We start from the raw sequence: 14,196 nt of genomic DNA on the forward strand, positions 1-14,196 counted from the left end.
CTTTGAAGATTTTGTTTGGATTTTACTTGGATTGTGTAGTTAGTTACGCGGTGTAGTGCTGTAGTGTGTTTTTTCATGTAGCTTGGGTAGTCCTTTTGAAGGTTGTAGGTGGTGATTAGCACCCTTTTCCCCCTAAAATAAGGGTTTTTCGCGGTTTTCAGGCGAGAAATCGCTGTTTTTACCAACTGACGGTTGGGTTTTGGCTTAGAACAGCGTCGAGCACCACATTCGTTTCGTGCTCGGTTGTTTGATGAACTTAGCGCTCGGAGAAATTGTTTTGTCACCTTTAGTTTCCGCGTAGTCTTTTGTTTGAGATCCTCGCCCTTTCACTTGATTTGGCGGTGGAAGGGTGGATTTGAATGTCGAATTCATTTTTTCTTCCTCTGCTTTTTCAGGTTTTTTAGATGGCTGAGGGATCTCAAAGTCAATTCACGTTCATAGATCAACAGCCTTCCTCATCAATTCGCATCCGAGCCGACGTTTCGTGGGTGGCGGATGAACCTCGAGAGACGGAGTCAGTTTATCAGGATTGCGAGAGTGACATCCCAGAGACGATGTGCACGGATATACAGACTCCTCCTACCGAAGATTTTGAGGTGCGGATTCCTACTGCTCGTCACAGGATCTGCGGCAATTGGGCTTGGGGGACGATTCCCATGTACGAGATTGCTTTTAAGCATCTGGGAATTCAGTTGCCTTTCACCGATCTAGAAGTGTCCATCTTTCGTCATCTTCGGCTAGCTCCTTCTCAACTCCACCCGAACTCGTTGGCCTTTATCAAGGCTTTCGAAAAAACTGCTGAGTATTTGGGTCTGGGCCCCACCTTGCCTTTATTTTTCTATCATTTTGGCCTTCAACGGAGCTGTCCTCGGGGGGAACAGGCGAAAGGGAAGCTTGCGAAGGGAGCCCCGGTACCGGACACCAAACACGGATGGGTTTCTTTGAGGCAACGGAAACGCCTCTTTGATATGTTCGACGAGTCGGTGCGGGGGTTCAAGTCCGTTTTCTATGGAGTTAGGCCAATAACGACGAAAGGTTGGAATAATTTCGTTCGTAGGGGGCATCGAATAGATGAGCTGGGACAGGAAGTGCTCGATGAGCAGGGGCTCCCTATCGAGGAGGACTTTGCCAGATTTCCTTTCTATTGGCGCAGGGATCATTATTCCATGTCGACCAAGGAGTTCGTTTTCACGCTGGGAGCGTTGTCTGTCGAGGAAAGAACTGACTATAAAAAACTTTTGGAGTTCGTGGAGGGCCTGCCTCCTTACCTTCTGAGTGACCCTGGGGGCGAGCCTTTGCTCGGGGAAGATGGTCGAAGGTTAACTTGCCCGAAGGTGATCGCTACGAAAGAGTTGCTCGCTTGCGACACCTCGGAAAAATTGACCGCTTTTTGGAGTATGCTCGTAGCTTTCTTTTATTTATTTTTTACCAACTGTTTTCGCTTCTTTTATTTGCTCGCTTTCGTTTTGCTAACTGTTACGCTGATTTGTGTAGGTACAATGACCAGTGGATCTGCTGCTCTCCGCAAAGCTCGTGCTGCTAAGAACAAGAGGGAGGCGAGCAGTGCTGCCACAACTTCTTCTGCCCCTCATTCTCCCTCAGCCTCTAATGTGGATCGCTCGAAGAGGATGCGGCCGGAGGAAGAAACCTCTTCCCAACAGGAGCGTGAGGTGGTGGATCTTTCTGGTCAGGATGATCCTCCTCGCCCTGGTCCTCACAGGTTGTCTGCTGGTGTTCCTGCCGATGATTTCGTCCTTCCTCCACTCTATGCTCATGAGAAACTGCTGACCGGAGAGACCAAAGTGAAGATTGATCCGACAGATGAGGCCATCCTCTCGGATATGGGTCCTGAGGCTCTCCGGACTGAAATAGCCGCCCAGTCCATGGCTCTGCTCAAATTAGTCGAGGTGGCGACTTTTTTGAATGGCCGGGAATGCAAGTATCTGGAAGAAAGGGATGAAGCTCGCAAGGAGTTGCCTTTGTTGCAGCGGAGGCTGGCAGAATCCGAGGCCTCCTGCGAGGCGTTCAGGGAGGAGCGCAAGACCCTCTCGGCCAACCTCAAGGAAGCGGAGGATAGGCTCAAGACGGTGTCGGAGGAGAGGGATAATGTTGTGCAGAAGGTTGATGAACAGAAGATCTTGATAGGCGAGCTGGAAGGGAAGCTGGAGAGGCTCCAAGTCACCGGGATTGTCGAGGATGAGGAGAAGGAGCTCGATCCTGAAGGGGTGTATGCCTCCTCCTCTCGTGCTGCTTTGATTGCAAAGATCCAGGAGCTCGAGTCCAACATGGTTGCTGCTGCTTCTTTTAGCTTCAACAATGCGGTGGCCCAGCTTAGGATTCTTAACCCCGGTATGACTGAGGAGGGGCTAGACGAGGAGAAGGAAGTTCGTGATGGAGCTATTGTCACCCCTCCTGATGATGAAGTGTAAATTTGTTTTTTCTTTCTTTATTTTGTTCGGGCGTTTGCCCTTCTGATGTAATCGACAATTATGACCCTTTGTGGTCTTTATAATTTCAGTACTTCTATTTATTCACCTACTTTTTTCTTTTACCTTTATCTCATCTAGATTTAGGGTTTGTATGGCGATGTTTTTAATTTCCTCTGAATGTCGAATCGATCGTTCGTATGCTCGACGCTCTTAAGCCTACGCTTTGATTGTCTTTTCATTGTGACGACCTGGATACTTGCTATCTTTTTGTTTGCGCTCGACCAAATTTGAGGTTTTTAACTTGATAATTTTCCAAACATTCTATACGCCGAACTACTCGTTTCTTCGCGCTAGTGTGTGCTTGGATGGTGGTCATCGTTGTGGCAGCTGGTACCATTTGATGTCGGGCTTAGAAGGTGTGGGGAACCATTCTAAGTGTTTGGAGATGTTAATCCAAACTAACAACGAGGAGAGGGGTTGTTGTTAAGCTTTCCTCCTCGGGGTGTGAACATCCCATCGCGAGCTGGGGTTCTACCGGGCGTGTACTACGACGATGGTGTTCCGTGGTCTAGAACTATCCTCGCCAACATCATCGAGTTCCAAATGCCTCGACTTTGTTTTATATTTTAAGATTCATGCCCGTACCTAAGCACTCCTCCGTTGTATAGGCGTGCTTCTCATGGACGAAGACACAGCCTTCGTCGAGGGATGGCTTGGAGCTTCCCTCAACTGTAGTATTGTTTGAGCTTTTCGGTATTCCAAGGTCGTGGAATTTCTTTTCCGTAAAGATCTTCCAAATAATAAGCACCGTTTTCGGTTTTGGCTCGGACACGATAAGGTCCCTCCCAATTTGCCGCGAGTTTACCCTCGCGAGAATCTTTTTGGTTGCGTCGGAGTACTAGTGTCCCAACGTCAAATTCTTGCTTGATGACCTTTTTGTCATGCCGTTTTGCTATTTTTTGTTTCAAAGTAGCTTCTCGGAGGGCTGCGCCGTATCGGAGTTCTTCCAAGAGGTCGAGCTCCTCTCTGAGCATTTAGTGGTTGTCTTCCCCTTCAAGGGGTACTTCCGTTCGGAAGGAGGATGCTCCGGTTTCTACTGGAATTACGGCCTCTGTTCCGTACGTCAGTCGGAAGGGCGTTTCTCCCATTGTAGAATGTGGAGTGGTTCGGTAAGACCAGAGTACGCTGTGTAGTTCTTCTGTCCATTTTCCCTTTGCTTCATCCAACCTTCTTTTGAGTCCTCGTAGTATAACCCTATTCGCAGCTTCGGCTTGGCCGTTCGTCTGAGGGTGTTCGACAGAGGTGAAATGTTGGGTTTGTACCTATTTTTGCCATGAATTCTCGCACTTTCTTGTCTGTGAATTGAGTCCCGTTATCTGTAACGACAACTTGAGGGATGCCAAACCTCGCAAGTATATTGCGTTTGAAGAATCGCAACACGTTGAATGTTGTGATGTGGGCGAGAGGTTCGGCTTCGATCCATTTCGTGAAGTAGTCGACAGCTACTATTAAGTATTTATTTTGTCCTGCTGCCGTTGGAAACGGTCCTAAGAGGTCCATCCCCCACCAAGAAAACGGCCACGGGGACGATAGCGTTTTTAGCTCGTTTGGAGGGGCCAAGTGCATATCCCCGTGACGTTGGCATTTGTCGCATTTTTTGACATGCTCCTTTGCGTCTGCTTGCATGGTAGGCCAATAGAATCCTGCTCGCAAGGCCTTTCTGGCCAAGGAGCGTCCACCGATGTGTTGACCATTTATTCCTTCGTGGATCTCGCCGAGGATCGAGGCTACCTCGCTTTCCTCGACACACCTTAGTAGAGGGATGGAAAATCCTCGGCGGTACATTTTTCGATTTAGGATTACGTATGCGCAGGCTCTTCTTTTAACCTTAGCTGCCTCCTTCTTGTCAAGTGGAAGGTTTCCGGTGTTCAAAAATTCGAACACGGGTGTCATCCAGCTGTCGGCATTGATCTCGCATATCAGGAATACCTCGGTGGGTTTCACTATGCTTGGTTTGGATAGCGTTTCCTGAATAAGCGATTGATTTCCGCCTTTCTTTCTCTTAGTGCTAGCGAGCTTTGATAAGATATCTGCTCTTGCATTGTGTTCGCGAGGAACGTGCTTGATTTCGGTTTGTCTGAATTTGGTTAATTTTTCTTTGATCAAGTTTAAATATTCCGTGAGTCGCTCGTCTTTTGTTTGGTATTCCCCGGTTATTTGTGATGCGACGAGCTGTGAGTCCGTGAATGTCTTAATTTCCTCGGCTTCCATGTCCTGAGCCAACCTTAATCCTGCCAAGAAAGCTTCGTATTCGGCTTGGTTGTTTGTGGTTGGAAAGGCGAGTTCGAGTGAAACTTCTATGAGCACTCCTTCACCGCTTTCGAGTATGATACCTGCGCCACTTCCTTGTGGATTCGAGGATCCATCTACGAAGATGGTCCATTTGTTTTTATCCGGGGTAGATGACGTGGTCATTTCGGCTATGAAGTCTGCTAGCACTTGGGCTTTTAAAGCCTTTCTGCTTTCGAAAAAGATTTCGAATTCGGACAACTCGAGCGACCATTTTAGCATTCGTCCTGTCATGTCTGGCCTCGCAAGGAGTTGCTTAATCGGTTGATCAGTTCGAACAACGATGGAGTGAGCTAAGAAATAGTGTCTTAGCTTCCTCGCGGCCATGACTACTGCTAAGGCCGTTTTTTCAATCTGTAAGTATCGGAGTTCTGGTCCTTGCAGAGCCTTACTCACGAAATAGTCGGGTTTTTGCCCTTGCTCGGTTTCTCTTATGAGAACGGCGCTGATGGCCTCCGATGCTACGGCGAGATAAAGGTATAGGGTTTCCCCTTCGTTGGGTCGCGTTAGGACTGGAGGTTCGGATAGTGCTCGTTTTAAGTGTTGTAGCGCATCCTCGCATTCCTTTGTCCATTCGAATGTGGATTCTTTTCGAAGTAATTTGAATAAGGGTCGCGCGTGTTGAGCGGATTTTGCGACAAAACGAGATAAGGCTGTGAGCATCCCGTTTAATGATTGGATTGATTTCTTTGAGTCCGGCGTAGGGAATTCAAAGAATGCTCTGCATTTATCGGGGTTGGCTTCGATTCCTCTTTCGGTTTAGTAAAACCCGAGGAATTTCCCAGCTTTTACGCCGAACGTGCATTTTTCAGGATTGAATCTCATGTTATACTTTCTCGCTTGGTCGAACACTCTTTTTTGATGGGCTGTATGATCGACTTCCTCTTCGGATTTGACGATCATATCATCCATGTAGACTTCGAGCATATCACCGATTTCATTATTGAAGACTTTGTTCATCATCCTTTGGTATGTGGCGCCTGCGTTTTTAAGCCCGAAAGGCATTACGTTGTAATAATAATTACCGGATTCGGTCGTAAACGCTGTTTTCTTTTTATCGATTTCAGCCATTTTTATTTGATTATAACCCGAGTACGCATCCATAAACGATAGTAATTTAAATCCTGATGAATTATCTACTAATTTGTCTATGTTAGGTAAAGGGTAAGCGTCTTTAGGGCAAGCCCTATTAAGATCGGTATAGTCAACACACATGCGCCACTTTCCATTTGATTTCTTAACAAGTACAATATTGGATAGCCAGGTGGTATACCTAGCTTCCGAAATGAAATTTGCCTCGAGGAGGTCTTTTACAGCTTTTTCGGCAGCCTCCGCTTTTTCGGGAGACTGCTTCCTACGCCGCTGAACAACGGCACTAGCCCTAGGATCTAAAGTCAACTGGTGACAAGCGACCTCATGGTCGATACCAGGCATCTCTGCAGCGCTCCAGGCGAACAGTTCAGCATTGTCCTTAAGGCAGGCGATCAGCTGCTTTTTGACCAAGTCGGGGAGTCCAGTTCCAATCTTGATCCCTTTGAGGGGGTCTTCACCCAAGGGCACCAGCTCGAAATCTCCGTCCGGGATGGGGCGGTAGATTTTCTTTTCAGCATCGGTGAGGTCCTTTTGTTTTTCTTCTTGATGCTCCTTTTTTGTGAGTCGAGCATCGATGTCGACGGAACCTCCAATAGTGTTTACCCCCGAATTTTTCTTTTCAGTTTTCTTGGGGGTTGCCACGGTGCTCAAATTTTTTGCCGCGGCCTCGAAACATCTCCTCGCAGCAGCTATATCGCCGTTGATGGTGGCGACCTGGCCGTCCGGTGTGTAGTATTTCAGCTTCAAGTGAACGGTGGACGACACAGCAAACAGCTCTGCTAAAGTAGTTCTGCCGATGATGCAGTTGTACAGCGAGGGACAGTCGACGACCATGAATTGCGTCCTCACGGATTTCATAGCCTTCTCCTCGCCGAAAGTGACGATGAGGTCCACATATCCCCAAGGTTTGGTAGTCGACCCGTTGAACCCCTGGAGGTCGGGTCCTACATACGGAACCAAGTTCTTCTCCGATAGCTGTAAAGTTTTGAAAAGCCCTGAGTACATTACGTCGCACGAGCTCCCCTGATCTACGAGGATGCGGTGGACGTCGAAGTTTGCCATGCGAGCCCTTACCAACAGTGGTATCTGGTAGTTTGGCGAGCCCCCAGGAACTTCTGATTTGTAGAAGGCCAACGGTTCGGAGTCTCCCTCAGGTTTGGTGATGGTGATGGGAGTTACCGAGCAAACGTTTTCCAGCTCCTCGAATTTTCTTTTTACCGATCCGAGGGTGATTTTGTTTAGGCCTCCCCCTGTTATCACCAGTGCTTTTGGGAAATTTTCCCATGAGCCATTCAGGTGGGCGTTGAAATGCCTCATGAGCGCTCCCTCGTCCGACCCCGGGGATGGGAGTGGAATTTCAGGTGCTGAGATGGCCAGTGCCTGAGGGACGATGCCTCTGTTTTCCTGCTCGGGAACATCAATGGCCATTGCAACCTCTTGAGGCTCCCGCCGTTGTTGTTGTTGTTGTTGTGCTTGTTCGTCGTTCTGAACGTATCTTCGGGCATAACCCTTTTGTATCAGAATTTCGATAGCATCTTTTAAGTGGACACAGTAACGTGTCCATGGCTTTTATGATAGCGACAAAATTTCGTCCTATCAGTATTTGCCTTCATGGGCTGCTGTCTTGGGAAGTGGATCCCAGCCTTTTTGAAGTCCGCAGCGGAGACTTCGGCGAAAATGCGATCTCTTGACGCATTTAGTGGAGTGTATGTTGTGAATTTTCCCCGAGGAGGTTTGGAATCTTTAATCCTTTCCTCCTTTTGCTTTTCGTTACCTCTTCGCGAGGTTCCAGCTTCATCTTTCTCGTGGTTCCTGGTTTTTTCTTGACTTTTAGGCCTCCTTAGATCTTTGGCCCTTTGTTTCTCCTCGTAGGCGATGTACTTCTTCGCCTTTTCGAAGAATGCATCCAGCGTCTTCGGCTCTTCGATACCGACAGCTTTAGCAAAGTCGCTGTCTGGATGTAGTCCCCTGTCGAGGAGATACAGCTTCATGCTCTCCTCGACCTTCACTTCTACGGCTGCTTTGTTGAACCGTTCGAGGTAGGCCCTTAGAGGCTCGTTCTCGCCTTGGATAATGGCTTCGAGGGTTGCTTCAGTTTTTGGGTGACGCCTCGAGGAAGTGAAGTGAGCCCGGAAGCGGGCGCACAGGTCCGACCAAGAGTCTATGGATCCTGGCGCCAAGCTCTTGTACCAAGCCATAGCGCCTTTCCTCAGAGTCGTGGGAAAGAGCTTACACTTGATAGAGCCTCGTACATTTCTGTACTCGAGGAGAGCTTCAAGATTTTCGATGTGCTCGTCTGGATCTGTCGAGCCATCGTAGGTATCCATTGCCGGTGGTTTCTCGAGTCCGACCGGCAGAGGGAGTTCTCGGATCCTTCGGGAGAGGGGGCCTTGGTGACTGTCCCTTTCTTCCGGGGATCGGTTCCTTTGGCGGCGAGGAGGGTTGTCCCTTCTAGGGGAATGTCTCCTCGGTGGGGTGGAGTTTCGAGATATTGCCTCGTTTCTCCTTGGGCTCGACCTCCTTTCGCTTCTGTGGCGAGGTGGTGAGCGTGACCTGGAGTAGGTTCTGCTCCTCACAGGTGTGGGTGAACGGCGAGCTGGGCGAGCTTGCGCCGTAACCCTCGATTCAGCAATTGCGTCGATGCGACGGCTTTGCTGCTCGAGCCTTTGATTCTGCTGCTCGTATCGCTGGTTCTGTTGCAGCAATAAGTCCGACTGGCGGTTGATTGCATTGACCAGCGCAGCCATCATTTCCTGCATGGGAACGCCCGGAGGGATAGCCACTGCCGGAGTCGCCTGTGGCGGGGTAGCCACAGGGATCTGCGGTTCTTCTGGGTTGTAGGGCTCGTAATGCGCGTCTTGCCCTCCCTGGCCATCTTCCGTTACGGAGGCGAATTGGCCGTCCAGCGGATGGTACGTCGCGTAGTCCATCGGTGATCCATGGTTCTCCGCCACGTGCTCCGGGATTTGGTGGTTGTTAACGCCAGCCATTGGTCGTGAAGGTGTTTTGAAGGAAGTTTTAGTTTTTGGTTTGGTTAAACAGGGAAACTAATGGTTCCCACAGACGGCGCCACTGATCGTGTTGACCAGAATGATGCGACTTCGCCGGCGTTTGCGGTGGTTGAGAGCGTTGAGACCCCTGTTGAAGCGGAGGGGGGTTGTGTACCTGCAGGCACTCCGACGCTCAAGTCAGTTTGTGTTTGTGAAGGTTTTCTTAGCAAAATAATGCGTACCTTGCAAATGAAGTGGAGATGCATATATATAGCCCCCAGCGCTGGGCTAAGACCCTTGATGGCATTAATGGCCATCAAGTGGCTGCCGGAAAACGGCTTGGAGGCCTTGATGTGCAGTAAATGCCCATCATTCCGGTTTACAGCCGTTACAATACGTAAGAGTATCAGACCGTTGGAGTCTTGCTCGGATCGTGTATGTTCGACACCTTCTGATGCTCGAGCTCGATGCTCGGCCCAGAACACAGACAAATCTCAAAATATTCCAAAATTCTCACATATGGTCATACAAACTTAACTAATAATTCTGATTTTCTCATATTTTTATATGTTTTGTTATAGCACTATAAGAATAGGTGATACATTAAATTTATATTTTGATAAAATCCAAATATGCACTATGCAGTATTGCAGTTTGCATTGATAAGATATTTGAGGAATCTAGATCTATTTATGTGCCAGCCATACGTACTCTGACAACTATACATTGCACCATAGTATATTTTCATTTAGAATTATTCTGACCAAATATAATTTTTTTATCATACTCATAAAATTTACATTTTTTTTTATTCTTTTAATTATTTTATAAATAATAAAAAATTACGTGAGTGTGACTATATGATTGATCGCTAAATTGCAAGTATACAATTATTGTCAAGTAGTAATTAAGATATCGTGTCCACGATGATTGTTTATAATTCGATCAACGCAATTGAGTCTAACAATATTTGAATACTAGAAAACATAATTGGGGGGAAAATTTATCACAACACATTCAATGGTACTTCACTCAAAGCACTTCAAGAAATTGTTCAAAGATTAAGGAAAATTGGATTGGAAATCTTTCGGATCCTTCACTCACTTATAACAATGTAATATTCATACACAAGTAAATTGACCAATTCTTCTCAAGATAAAATTAACAAACTAATTGAGTCCAATATTTTGGATCACAATTCTCTCAATTGATCACACATCCCTAATTGAATTGTGATTAATTGAGGTTTTAAGCACTTAAATTCTGCATATCACAATTGATAACACAAAATCTCTAAAGTATCAACAATTGTCCAATAGTTCCCAGTCCACAATTAATTTCTACTCTCATAGCAAATCAATCATCAAGATCATCACATAAATGGCCAATAAATATTGTAAAGCAATAAGCATAAGGAACAATTGGTTGAGAAAATTTGATTCAATTCATTCAAATACAAACAATTACATCATAATGAATGAAACGAATTCACCTATGAATTCCAATCATATGGATCTTAGTTCCACATATCAGCTGAGAAATCCAATGGAAAAGATGAAGAGAAATCCATATCCATCAAGAATTGAGTGAATCTGGACGAATCTAGTTGAGGAAAAGTAGATCCAAGCCTTCAAATGCGTTCTTCCTTAAAAATATTCAAACATGGCTCCAGAAAACTGATTTTCCTTAAATACTGCAACTCTGTTGTGCCATGCGCAGCCTCACATGCGCCATGCGCAGTCAACAGAGAATGTCTTTGCAAAGCTTGAATTGCGCCATGCGCAGTGACCTCTGTGCTATGCACAGACAACAGAGAATATTAACATCCTTTCGAATTGCATTGCGCCATGCGCAGCTACCCCCTGCGCCATGGGTAGGTCACATAAAAATGATCTCCCTAATGGCCTGAATTGCGCCATGCACAGGCCTTCCTGCGCATGCGCAGCTACATGATCAAAACATCTTTCTTTCTTGTGAAACACTTCAAATCATCTGTCTTTCTACTATTTGTGATCAAGTTTCTTACATTATTTCCTAGATTTTGTCTTAAATTGCTCAAACTAACATGTAAAGATGAGGATTCATCAATGATCATGTGACAATATATGAAAGTCTTGCTCTTTCCTTTAACCACTTTCTGACTAATATTTTGTTCTCACATTAGATCCTTTTTATAATCTAAAATGATTGACCTACAAATAGTGATATCAAAGATATTAAACTGAGAGTATTTTATCACTTCCTTTTCCGCCATCTAAAATGTTTTCAATTATCATTTACCATTCGCAAGATTATTTTCTTTCATCCTCATTTTCTTGGAACGCCACAATTTTTGCGAGGATCCGTCAACATTAAAAATAATATCAAATTTTTATTATTTTCAATCAAATTAATTGTAAAAGTAAAATAAAATTTATTCAAAAAAACAAATAAAAAAATTAAAGGCATTAATGTGAGTCTTGTGACAATAATAAATATTTCATGTAAACAAATTTATACACATATTTTGTGAAAATATAAATAAATATAATATAAAAAGTATATGAATATGTATTATTTTAATAAAGTGTTTAGGGATGGGGGATAAAATTTCCTACTCATCCCAAAACCTCTTTCGGGGGAACTTGTTTCCTTCATCCCCATTACCACGAAAAAAATTCTCAGCCTTCAAATTCTCAAACGGAACAATCCCCACGAGTATTTCAATTTACCGATCAAATTGACATCAATCCCTGCCTACAAAGGTTAAAATAAAAAATAAAAAAGAATAGTGCCGAAGAAAAAGACGAGTGAATGGTTGAGCTTAAGGTAGGATGAGCAACATGAAAGAAAAAGCTGAAGAAAATTTAAATCAAATTAATATAAAAATACAACTTTTTGAGAAAAAAATTAAGAATATAAAGAGAGAATGTCTCATTTTACATGTTGAATTTGTAAGGATGAGTTAGATTTAATATAAAAATTTAATAGTGCCATCGATTGAGTCATTTATCATTTTATATTTATGTACCACCAAATTCAATAGTGTTCCTTTTGATTCTATTACTTTAAAGAATATATCGAGAAAAGCTAAGTTTATAAAAATCGGCATTGATTCATTATTTTATAAGACAGTTTTATAAAGATGAGTTGAGTATAATATAAAAATCTAATATATTTGTTTGGATGAATTGTTTAGAAAAAATTTAATTTAATTTTTAGTGGGAACAATTATCAAATTTTACTTACTTCAAACTCTAAATTATCGGACCATCTTTCTTGAAAACCATAACATTAAGACCAAAAAAGTCTTTTCATGCAACTCTAACATGAATAATAGAATACTCCGTATGATATATGAATTGAAGTACTATCTGTTCATAATATATAGTAAATGTTTTTACACTGTCATTCAATTAAATTTGATCATAAAATAGATTAATCTACAAATCGTGACGGTACCTTTATTTTATTATTGTTTAAAATATCTTATATCTAATATTGATGCATGCAATGAAATCTGATCGAATAGGTGTAAAGAAGTTCTACACCACTTATATAAGTATTCTGGTATATGAAATGGCTTATCGATGGTTATAACTTATAACTTGTGTCAAATTATCTTTACCTTTTATCGTGTGGCCAAATTTCCTTTTCGTCATCTTCAAAGTATATAAAAGAAGCATATTTTGTCTCTTCAAACTTTGAATGAGCAAACCTATGTAATTTTTTTCTTCCTGTTATGCCTCGTGATTATGAGGTAAAAATCAGTCTTAATATTTGTTATTATTTTTGTTTTTGAAGTAATATTTGTTGTTATTATAACTTTTGTTAATTTTAAGCATATTATATATGTATGTTTTTTCCTATAGAAATATTAATTTATCGATAGAGGTTAGAATTGATAAGATGTATACGTTATCTATAAAAATATAATACAATATTAAATGTATTATGAATGAATTAAATTAATATTTCTAATCGTACTTGATAAATAAAAATAGGCTTAAATGCAGTTTTACCCCCCATGTTTTGAAAAATGCGGAATTTTACCCCCTATTTTAAAATGCGGAATTTTACCCCCCTATTTTATAATTTGTTGGATTTTGCCCCCCCACCAAAATTCTGCACAAAATCTGCTTCTGAGCCTCAAGTTCAAAGCTTCGCACATAACTCAATTTAGATCAATAATTCACAAAATTGATACCGAAACGACCGTAATTGAGTTAGCTTTCCACAGAATCAAAACCCACTAAATTTGGAGTTACAGAGAGATATTAATTACCGTTTTAGTGAAGGTCTGTCCAATTACTAATTTTGCAGAAATATACTTGAGATATTCAAATTCAACATCGTCTACCGAACGCATCGTAACTCCAAATTCGACGAAATTGAAATGCCAACAAGGATAATTTCGTTAGCTTTAGATACACGTAAATAGTATTAAAAAATGAGCTACAGGGTGAGAGGCATGACGAAAATACTAGTAGTAGTTTCATACGATAATTAATTTGAACAGACCTTCACTAAAACGGTAATTAATCTCTCTCTGTAACTCCAAATTTAGTGAAGTTTGATTATGTGGAAAACTAACTCGATTGCGGTCGTTTCAGTACCAGTTTGGTGAATTATTGAACCAAATTGAGTTCTGTGCGAAGCTTTGAACTTGAGGCTCGGAAGCAGTTTTGTGCAAAATTTTGGCGGGGGGCAAAATCCAACAAATTATAAAATAGGGGGGGTAAAATTCTGCATTTTAAAATAGGGAGGGTAAAATTCCGCATTTTTCAAAACAGGGGGGATAAAACTGCATTTAAGCCATAAAAATATGAAGAGGAGTGCTAACGAGTAACAACATTTTCTTTTAAATATTATATTAATTAAGTATATTTATAATTGTTTAGTGGATGAAAATTGCTAGTATTTCTAAGTTGGGATGAATTTTCGCTCACCCCCAAAATCACTTTTAGATTTGTCACCGATATATGAAGCGTGAATTAAAAGTATGCATTGAATAGAAGAATTGACGTTGAATAATATATAAATTAGATGAGTCATAACTTTAATATTTTAGGTTTTATTTATAAGTATACAAAAGGAAAAAAGGCGAAGGCTTTGAAAGGAGGAAAGTAGAGAGAAAAATAGATAAATCTTTTAAAAGAAATTGGAATAGTGTTTTTATGGAGAATGATCGATGAAAATTTATAATTAATATATATTTAACTTGAAAATATTATAGCAACATACTGAAATTGAAGAATTCGTATAAATTTTCAAGAAACCTCCTTCAATACAATTTTTTAGTTTTTCCCAATTAGGAAAGTTTTGTATTACGAAGAAAAATAAATATCTCAAAACTC

General features: G+C 42.4%; 1 long non-coding RNA gene across 2 annotated transcripts; it reads right to left on the reverse strand.

Moving 5' to 3' along the window:
* Positions 1-9,964: 9,964 nt before the first annotated feature.
* On the reverse strand, positions 9,965-12,290 carry LOC123913058. Of its 2 annotated transcripts, XR_006811553.1 has the most exons (3): positions 12,089-12,290; positions 11,141-11,596; positions 9,965-11,052 (listed from the first exon to the last, which is right to left on the reverse strand). It is a non-coding gene; the product is annotated as an uncharacterized LOC123913058 (long non-coding RNA). The 2 variants fall into 2 exon arrangements; XR_006811552.1 differs by having other exon boundaries at positions 9,965-11,596.
* Between the last annotated feature and the right edge of the window lie 1,906 nt (positions 12,291-14,196).

The sequence above is a fragment of the Trifolium pratense genome, linkage group LG3, assembly GCF_020283565.1.
Source record: "Trifolium pratense cultivar HEN17-A07 linkage group LG3, ARS_RC_1.1, whole genome shotgun sequence".
Taxonomy (NCBI): domain Eukaryota; kingdom Viridiplantae; phylum Streptophyta; class Magnoliopsida; order Fabales; family Fabaceae; genus Trifolium; species Trifolium pratense.